This window comes from Equus caballus, chromosome 2 (assembly GCF_041296265.1).
Source record: "Equus caballus isolate H_3958 breed thoroughbred chromosome 2, TB-T2T, whole genome shotgun sequence".
NCBI classification, from domain to species: domain Eukaryota; kingdom Metazoa; phylum Chordata; class Mammalia; order Perissodactyla; family Equidae; genus Equus; species Equus caballus.
Genome location: NC_091685.1, coordinates 4,425,425 through 4,435,826, shown reverse-complemented (window position 1 = coordinate 4,435,826; position 10,402 = coordinate 4,425,425). Strand labels below are relative to the sequence as shown.

Below are 10,402 nucleotides of genomic sequence, written 5' to 3'. Positions count from 1 at the left end.
GGTCCTGGCAGGAAGCAGAAGCGCTGGATGGAAGTCGGGAACGAATCGGACGCAGGGACGATGTACAGAGATAAGGGCAAGTGAAGGAAACCACAAGGACTGAGGAGGCCCCGGGGCCTGACCAGCGGGGAGCCTGGAACTCCGTGGGCCTTGTGGAAGCTGCGGTCACGAAGCACGGGCTCCCGGAGGTCGGGGAGGGGTGCCCCGTCACCAGAAGTACTGGGCGGGACAGAGCGGGAGGGGGAGCAGTGACCTCACACTCCTCTACCTCTCAGTCTCCCTCCAGTGGCTCCCACTGGCCAAACCCAACCGGAAGCCGGAGGGCGGGGGAGCCCTAGGGACACGGCCCATGGCATTAGGTCCTTGGGACACAGAGCAGGCGCAGGAGGGAGGTGAGTGAACCCGGGGGAGGGGGGCAAAAAGAGGGCGGTTTGCCACTTAACATCAGTGCGCTTGGTATTCCAGGTGGAGAAGAATCTGATGCGGCCGATTCCCTCTGGACGTGACCATTCGGGAGAGAAGGCGCAAGCCGGTGAGAAACTTCGCAGTTGTTTTTTTCCTCATAAAAAGCAATGAAATAGCCCAGACCTGAACTATGTGAGGAAGGAACGGGTGACACACTCTAGGCTGGTCTCCAGAGGCAGCAGGCAGCCCACATCTGAAGCAATTGCCCTATGTTTGGGGTAATTTCTGGCCCATTCCCACCAAAACATCGCTCCATTTTGCAAGGAATTTGGGCAAAGGTTGCTTTAGGAGGACTGACTTCTCTGAGATATGGCTGAAGAAGAGCTGACTGAGCTCGCCAGGCCTTCCATCCCAAGGACAAGCCTGCGGCATCTTCCTCCCAGGTGCTCCTGGCAGAGCCTGCTGGGCACACATAGCTGTCACGGTGTGCTAATCAGAAGTTGCACTGCTTAGAGCAAAGACGGATTATCTTGCCAGCAGGCTGGCTCCATGGGTGAAGGTACAGTTGACACGGGTGGGGGAGATTCGATGGAAGGTGAAAAGTGCTTTCTGAACTCCAGGGTTCTCGTTCAGAGACCCTATTTCTATCTTGTTTTTGTTACCGTTTTCTTGTTCATTCATTCAATAAGTATTTTTTGAGTGCAAAGGGTCAGGCAGGGCCACCACTTCACTCAATTCTAGCACACCCCGACTTGAGCAACACCATAGCCCTGTTACACTCTACCCTTGGACGAGGAGTAGAAGGATGAGTAAAATATGGGATATACCACAATGTACAAAATTAGGAATATACAGTGAGTGGGAGAGACAGACGATAAACCATGTTGCAACATTGGGAGTGTTGCAACAGACACAAATCAAGTGTTGGTGACAGAAAATAGAACAGTTAGCTTTGCCTGGGGCAGTGTAATGACATCAAAACGTCTCACATCATCACAACTTGGGTTAAGTCATCAAACATCCACATAAAAACGTCAATATTTCCTGGGAAGTACGTGATGTTAACTTTATCTATTAACAATTTTCAGATTAATTTTATTTTTGTTTCTTTTTGGTGAGGAAGATTGGCCCTGAGCTAACATCTATTGCCAATCTTCCTCTTTTTGCTCGAGGATGATTGTCACTGAGCTGATCTTCCTCTATTTGTAAGTGGGATGCTGCCACAGCATGGCTTGATGAGCAGTGTGTAGGTCTGCACCAGGGATCTGAACCTGCAAACCCTGGGCTGCTGAAGCAGAGCATGTGAACTTAACCACTATGCTACTGGGCTGGCCCCAACAATTTTCAGATCAATTTTACAGAAAATATTCAACCTCTTTCTTCCTGCATATGTTTCTCTTCAGCAGTTAAGGATGCTCAAGCCTGGTACACCCCAAAGACTTCTCCCTGGAGTTCCTCCCCCACCCCCACTCTGATGTCGCCCCTTTCCCTGTCAGGAAAACTTCTCCAAGAACTCTCTTCTTCCTGCCATCATTGTTTCCTCACCTCCTGGTCACTTCTCATCCCGGCTTCCCCTCCCATCATGCAATCAAAATGATCGTCACCGAGATTAACAATGGCCTCCAGGTTGCTTGAGCCAACTGGCAGCGTTTCCATCCTCGGCCTGCTCGACCTCTCAGCAACGTTTGATGCTGTGGACACCAGCTCCGCTTGCTAACTCGGCGTTTATGAAACATTCTCCTGGTTTCCCTCCTCCTTTGGCTGCTCCTTCTTAGTATTGTTTGCTGGATTCCCTTCCTCTACATGATCTTTAAATGTCGTCATTCCTAAAGGCCTTTTCCTAAGCCTCTTTCTCTTGTCGCTCTGTACTCTCCTCAGTGAACTCACCCGCACTCGGGGCTTCAATGATCATTTATGCAATAATAACCCTCGAATGTATATCTTTAGCCCAGTCCTCTCTCCTGAGACTCAGATCAGCATATTTTGAAATTTCCACTGGAATATCTAAAAGGCATCTCAAACTCAACTTATTTAAAACCAGACTCCTGCTGTCCCGTCTCAAGTCTGGCCTTTCTACAGTGTCTGTTCTGGTGAATAACTCTGCTATCCATCCAGAAACGTGGCATCATTCTTCCACGTTCTCGCCAATCTCCCTAAACACCAAGTCCTGTCGATTTTGCTGGAGTATTTCTCCAGTGTGATCGTATCTCCCTTCTCCAGCGAGTTCTCCTGACTCGAATCTGCCATCACTTCCCGCTTGAACAGGGCAATGGGCTGCTAATGCGTTTGCATATGCTCACTCTTGCCTCGTCTCCAATTCATGCTCCAAAGGGCAGCCACAGCCATCTTTTCAAAATACGTCATGACATTGTCTCTCCTCTGCCTAAAATCCTTCAGTGGCTGCCTGCCGCCCTGAGCAAGATCCTTCACAAAGCCTCCTGGCCCTGAATGACCCAGCTCCGCCCTCGCGCACTTCAGCCCAGCCTTTTCGTTCTTCCCCTTGCCAGACACGCTGGCTTTGTTTCAGTTGCTCCTCCTTCTGTGCTTCTGCCTCAGGACCTGTGCGGTGCTGGTCCTTCTTCCTAGAATTCCCCCTCCCCTCTTTTCACCAAATGCACTTCATCGACTTTTAGATCTTAGCTCGATATTACCTCCTCAGGGAGTCTTTCTTGAATTCTAGACTAGATAAGGCCCCCCTGTTACATGCTGTCACACGGGACATGTGTGACATGTATGACTGCATACAGCACGTGCTGCCAGCCTGGACTTTCCTCTCTTAGCTATTGGCAGTGTGTAATTACATGATTATTTGATTAGTATCTGTCTTCTCCTTTATACTCATGATATCCGAGTCCATTTCTGTTTTCCTCGTTCTAGGACCCCTCGTGCTTAGAATGGTGTCAGGCACACAGTACGTACCCAGTAAATATTTTTTTGGAAGAACGGAAGCCTGAAGAGACTTTGTGACCTGTAAGGGCCCAGGGAAGGGTGACAAAGGGTAGGTAGGTAATGACATTTGGAATGACTTGGGAAGGATGTAGGCAATTTGGTGGGCGGGCCACGACAGTGGTAACCCCCGGGCCAGAGAGAACCGAAAGGGCACGTCAGGGACAGAGCAGCAGGCCACAAGGCACCCTCTGTGCCTCTGTAAGGTGGCACCATGGTCGGGGGGGCGGGCAAGCTCACTAAATAGTGTCAGGAGACCTGCTTTCCAGACCTGGATTTGATGTTAACCAGCTGTGTGTTTTTCCCTCTCGTTCTTAATTTCACCTGTAAAATAACAGGATTGGATTGTTATAGCAGTCAGGGCTCTTGTCGCAAAGAATAAATACTCTGGGCAATTTATGCAGAAAATGAACTGATTGAAAGGATATTGGCCTGCTGACAGGATTACAAGGAAGCCCAAAGAACCAGACCTGGAGAGCTGGGAAGAACAAGGAGGATGGCACAGGCAGAGCCAAGGCCAGAATCTCAGGAGAGGCCAGACTCCTGCGAGGCCACCACAGTCACTGTGCCGTTGAACACTGAGCGTCACAGCTTTCACCCCTCCCAGGAGTGGGCACTGGACACCCCTGTTGACACCATTGGCTTTGCTGCCCTTGGGATCTGGATGTTGCTGACTTTGCTGCTACCCTGGGAAAGAATTTTCCTCTCTCCTTCCTTCTTTGTGTCATTGACTTCTGACTCAAAAACCAGAGCAGGTGCATCCGACTTCCTGAGCTTGGTCTTATGTTAGATTCCTAGCTGCTGGGTGAACTGGGAAAACAGAGCTTCCTAGAGAGGGAGGCAGGCTCTGTTGACCCTCCTAAAATGGAGAGTTCCCCCTCGGAGAAATCAGAGGGCTCAGATCCTGGGCAGCCCATCAACGTGGCACGTCCAGCGTTGGGCGGTCTCTGAAGTCCCTCCAATCCTAACAATCCGTGTGCCTACCAGCAAAATGAGAATAGATATGGTCATCACCTCATCACCTCCTCTCCTTTCTGTTAACCCCAGCAACTTATAAAAGCTATAACACTATCGCTTTGCCAAAGAAAACTTGTTCCATATTACAAGTCCTTATTTCTAGGTACCTTGGAGACATACTCTGCATGTCCTTGTGTTATGTGTTTCATTGAGCCACTGAAGCCAGTCTGTTTTTCCTGGTTTCACAGCCCTAAAAATAGGGCATTATTGAATAGCCCAATAACCTGGTCAGAGCTCAGAGTGCAGCGGGCTCTGCGATGACTCATATTTTTAGCGGGCAGATGCTCTTTCTATTGGAGTATCTATTTTTAAACTTGCCAAATGTCAATTCTCTCTCAACTGTCAATTTCTGTTCTCAAAGACATTCTGGTTGGTCTGTTTGGGGTTTTTTCCTGGAGAAATTTACTCTGCAATGTGAAAGGCACACTTCAGTCACTAATGGTTCTTTTTGGACAGAAGTAACATTTGTTTTCTTCTTTTTATTTGACTGAGAACTAGGAGAATCGATGAAAAAGGAATTCTGGAGGGAAAGGGTCCAGGATCTTGGAGCTGATTTACGCACCTTCCTTTAACGCAGTTCTCACCATGTCTGCTTCCCTAGGCAAGAAGCTTGCATTTAAAGCAGGCAAGCTGTGGGAGCGAAGCAAGCTTTATAAAACCATTCAGTGTGAATAGCTGATTCCGGCTTAATTTGTTACTACTCCAAGGTAACACAGAGGTGTGAATATAAAGTGACGTGACTGATGCTTTTAAAACTGACAGAGATCTTACACATCCAAATCAACTCGGGACTCCTCGAAGAGCCCCCTTTGGAAGGCATCGTACTTGGTCTGACGTGATCTTTTTGCTCAAAGCCTTTCTGGAATACCTTTTTCAGAACTACCTGCTCTGGGGCTCTCCTCCGTGACAGCAGCCCTCTGCGCTTGGGGAGCACGGGACACTCCCTCAGGAGAAGGTGCTGTCCCCTGGCGCTGGGTGTAGGGGAGGCGGAAGTGTGGTCACAGTGAGCCGGGCTTTGGAGTAAGACAGATGATTTGGGTTCAAACCCTCTCTCCCACCTGCAAGCATGGTCAGGCTGCTCAGGGGCTCAGAGCATCAGGTGCCTTGTGTGTAAAATGCGGGAAATCCCGCCTTCCCTGTGGGATGTGGTGAAGATTAAAGGCGTTAACGTGTGTAGGGTTCTGGTGCCTGATGAAAACTCCAAAGGCTTATCACCCTCCTCTGCTCCACTAATCTTCTGACACACTTTGTTTCCAGCCAAGTGAAGCTGCTGCTCTTCCATGTTCTTTCTTTGTCTCTGTGCCTTTACTAACGTTCTTTCCATCCTTACTCCCCATTCCACCACCTCTGTTTGTCCAAATCCCATTTCCCCTTTACGGTCTGTCTGGAATAAAAATAGTGCTAATGGACAGAGAGGTTAAGCAATTTGCTCAAAGTCTCACAGCTCTTACGTAAGTGATAGAGCCAGGCTTAGGGCCCAGGCCATCAGATGCTTGTGTCTACATTCTAAAATGTCTACACTACAACGTCAGGATATGTTATACCTGTGTGTATAAATGCCTCCACATTCAAATTCCACCTTTTCCATGCAGCTTTCCAGGTCCCTCACTTAGAAACACCCTTTTCTGCCTTTGAATCCCATATACTGCATTTACAAAACTTTTCTAATGAAACATCGTCTTTTCACATGATGTTATCATTGTTTGGTAACGAGTCTTCTTGCCCTGCTACACTTAGTGCTCAGTAGGTGTTATTATTATTTTCATAGTACTCTTCTTAGCCTCCTGCTTAATCTGTTACAGGTACATAAGAATATTTGTTGAGTGAATTGCTTAAAAATGCAAATCTGGTTATGTCTGTCCTCTGCTTACAATGTTCCATTTACTTTAGGATCAAAATGAAAATCCTCGACACAGCCAGAAGGTCCCGAGTGGTGAGTGCCCCACCCCACTTGCCTCACCTGGCACTGCTCTCCCCTAGCTCACGGCCGTCCAGCTGACAGTGGACACCTTCTGCCCTCTTACTGCCTCAGGACCTTGTCCCTTGCTTTCCCTCTACCTGGGAGGGTGGGCTCTCTTTCCCCACCTTGACGCTGGATCTGGTCATGACCACTCTGATGACCTGCCTTTGTTACTTGCCTCTGGGTTCCTGGGGGAAGCACTGCCCTGCTCTGCTCGGGAGTGGACGTACTACATCCCGGCCGGGCTGGCCAGCCCTGTGAGAGGGGACCCATCTGGCAGCCCTGGCTCTGCCCTCACTCTCCTGGTGGGAAAGCCAGGCTGGTGGACACTGGGGACTTGGGCCTGACCTCTGCAGGGGCCTCTGGGGTAACAAAGGCCCCTTGTCCAGTCCAGCTTGCCGTGTCACGGAGGAGGCGGGCTCTGACTCCACACCAGAGACTGACCCTGGCAGTGGCCTTTTCTGAAGGGAAGTGTGCCCTTCACATCCCTTGGTTCAGACATGCCAACTGCCATCAGGCCTGGCTCACAGCCATTTGCAAAAGGGGAATTTTTGTAGGCTGATTGGTTTAATTTTGTTTTTTTCTCAAATTTCTATCCTTAGGCAGAAATAGTCTCCAAACAGCTTTTGTACCATGGGGGATAGGATAGGGACCACGCAGGGGGGGAAGAGATCAGGGCAAGGACATCTAAGTTGGAAATAGGTTAGTTTCTCATTAAATAATACTATGTTATTTAGTTATTTTTTAAAATTGGCACCTGAGCTAACGTCTGTTGCCAATCTTCTTTTTTTTTTCTTTTTCTTCTTCTCCCCAAAGCCCCCCAGTACCTAGTTGTATATTCTAGTTGTGAGTGCCTCTGGCTGTGCTGTGTGGGACGCCGCCTCAGCATGGCTTGGTGAGTGGTGCCGTGTCTGCCCCCAGGATCCGAACCAGTGAAGCCCTAGGCTGCCGAAGTGGATGGAGCGCATGAACTTAACCACTCGGCCATGGGGCTGGCCCCACTATGTTACTTTTATAATAATAGGCAACATTTATTAGGCGTCTACTATGTCCTGGGTATTGTACTAGGAATTTGTACATATATCAGCTCATTTAATTTTCTTAATTATAGTGCTTTGAGTTACCTTCTATTATTATTCCCACTTTATGGATTAGAAAGTTGAGGCTTGAGGAGGTGAAGAAACTTGCCTAAGGTCAATGAGTAGCAGAGGCGGGCTTGTGGTAAAGACGGGGGAGCCCTTGCTGACATTTTTGCCTTGGAGGTGAGAATGTCAAATTACACCATGGTTTCCAGCGCAGAGGTCCAGCAAGAATGATAATCATAAGGGCAGCTTCTAGAGGGATCCAAGCACAACCCAGGGTATTCCCCAGGTGTCCACCTGACAATGATCGCTTTTTAGATGCTGCTTCTAGTTCCCTGGGAGGCAGCCTGGTGTCAAAGAGGGAACATGAACTCTGGAGTCACACAGACCTGGCCTGAAACTGAACTCAGCCTCTTCCACCTGTGCAGCCCAGTGCACTTGATATGACCTCACCGTGACTCAGTTTTCTCCTCTTTAAAATGGTCGATGTGAATCATAACTCACGGGGCTGTGAAGATTCTGTTTGAAAAATAATAAAGCTCCTTGTGCCTGGCATGGAGACAGGGACAGATAGACGGTAGATACTAAAACAGCACTTCTGTGAAGGGAAGCCCCAAATACTGTTGTCAGCCTCCCCTCCCATAATTTACTATTAGCTGATAAATTCCACTGTTGACAGTTGAGCTGAGGCGTGCTGTCTCTGGGGGAGCTAATTAAAAAGAAATACCTTAAAGGGAAAACACATTAAACTATGATCAATCTAAATTATTGTCTTAATTAATAATTAAGCCATTTATTGTGCAAGCTGGAAAGTAGGATGGTAACTCGCAAAAAGCCCTAAATTAGCGGTGCTACGTACAACAGCTGCCTCCACTCAAGGAGGGCTGCTTTGGGGGGCATGTCTTTTATTGGTAATCCTTGTGACTACCCTGTGGGGACGGTATTCTTATTTGATTTATGAGGCTTAGGACGAGATTAAGGATCTTGTCTAAAGCCAGCTGAGAGTCAGTGGTAGGGAAGGCCATCCGTACAGGCCTGACTCCAGGACCCATGCTTTCCTGGTTATGCCTCTCTACTCTCGGACCTGGCAGCCCCACTTTTGGGAAAATATCCTAAGTAAGTAATTTAAAAAGAAAAGAAGGTCAATTGTTAAAACAAAAAGCAAAAAATATTTATAGCTCACGTTTGTCACGTAGCCTTATAGCCCCAAATTGGACGGTGGAGAGGAGGGCTCCCCCGCAGGAACATAGTGTATCGGACTTCAGAAGACAAATGCATGAGTCATGTCAGTCGAGAACATCTGAAACCGTATTTCATGAAAAGGACGGAATTCAAAATAGTACCACAAAGAGTATACACATGCTTCTCAAAGTTAGAGAAAATGGATATCAGTACACCAGTGAGGATCAGAAGTATTTAGAGTTATGCAAATGATTAGTGTATGAAGCTTCTTTGTTATATTTTTGGGCAGAGAAGGTTAAATATTGTATTCAATTAAAAAGAAAGAAAGCACGTTGAACCAATTTTTGAAAAAAGGATTTTTTAAACTATCTAGATTTAATTGGTAAAACTAGCTTCTCAAAAACTTGAAACAGAAAGTAATTGCTATCTTGAGAGGGATTCATTTATCGCAGTATTCCTCACCGAGAGCTGGAGGCCTTTCAGAGGTGCACTAAGATCGTGGTGGAGGGGCTCCAGGTTTTTGCTGTATTTCACAAGGCACGATGGGCACTCTGTGTTTTAAGTGCGTGCTTTATCCCTTTGGCTCAGGATGGAAGAGCTGGGGCTCTGTTTTCAGATCACCTGAGTTTGAATCTCAGCTTCCTTACACGCTTGCTAGTGATGCTGGGCAAGCTAATCTCTTTTGTTTCCTTGTCTGTGAACTGAGGTTAACAAGAATGCCGCCCCAGAGGGTCACTGCCTGGCACATGGAAGGTTTCCGTAAACACGAACTATTATTAAACTACAAAGCTTCTTTGCTTTGATCTAGAATTATATCAATTCAGTACTAATTTTGTTATCTCAAGCAAATCAGAAGTCTTGATTGACAACTGTATAAGCTTTTGGTTGCCAAAATATGGGAAAATGGGTGAACTGTGAGTAAATGCAGTTTGGTCAACAAAATATTTCAAAATATGAGAGAGAGAAGGGAGAGAGGGGAAGAGAAGCGACAGGGATCCTTGTGATGAGATCTGAAGGTGAACACACAAGACAGACACACTTCGATAAGGCCGAGGTGAAGGGGAGGCCTGAGCGCTCAGAGGTGGGCGGCTGCAGCCCCACAGGCTTTTGCCAGAATCAGAGAGAGTCCCACTGTTGAGGCCTGGCCCTCCCTGAAAGTAGATAGCTGTCCTCCTCTGCTCTCCAGGCTGTGGCTGGATTGCAACATCGGAAGCCAAACCTGCAGAGGTGAAAATGTGCTTCAGAAGGGGGCTGTGCAACCTAGGAAGCAGCTGGGGCTCCCCATCCCTGGGAAGTCTGGGTAACCTTGACCTGAACACGAATTCCATGGCCTAGGACATCACAAGGCCTCCACGTGATTTCTCTCCGGCTCTGACCCCTTCTTCCACTCACTGCTTTGCGCTGCCTCAAGTCAATGCAGAAGCCAAGCCCAGCCCTTCCACCGAGTTCCGCAAACAATCCACACACACTGATTCGTCGATGCCAGAGCTCAGCAGCGCTACTGAAGGTAGATGGGGCAGACACTCCAGGTCAGTCACAGCCCAGACACATAGCCTTCTGCCTCCTCCCAGCTTGTTTTCCTCGGTTTTTCTGGTCTCTTTCCCTCTTCTCCCTCTGGCCAGCATGTAAATTCCTCCGCTGTTTCATGTGAGGGAGAGAAACCGACCCCAACCCACGCACTTATCATTGGAGTTTGCCAACAAAGGTAGTTTACCCATCCTGAGAGGAATTCTGAGCAAAAGGTTTTCTCCTTCACATTACGGTTATGAGTATTAGGCCAATGCAACATTTGTGACTTTTTATGCAAAAT

The 10,402-nt window shown here is 48.0% G+C and overlaps 1 long non-coding RNA gene across 1 annotated transcript in view; it reads left to right on the top strand.

Annotated features, from left to right (window-relative positions):
* The first annotated feature begins 263 nt into the window (after positions 1-263).
* Positions 264-10,402, top strand: part of LOC138920206 (uncharacterized) — a 19,963-nt gene continuing 9,824 nt past the window's right edge. The window contains exons 1-3 of the long non-coding RNA XR_011430993.1: positions 264-392; positions 466-532; positions 6,259-6,301. This is a non-coding gene — a long non-coding RNA (uncharacterized lncRNA). The remainder of the gene's footprint in view (positions 393-465; positions 533-6,258; positions 6,302-10,402) is intronic.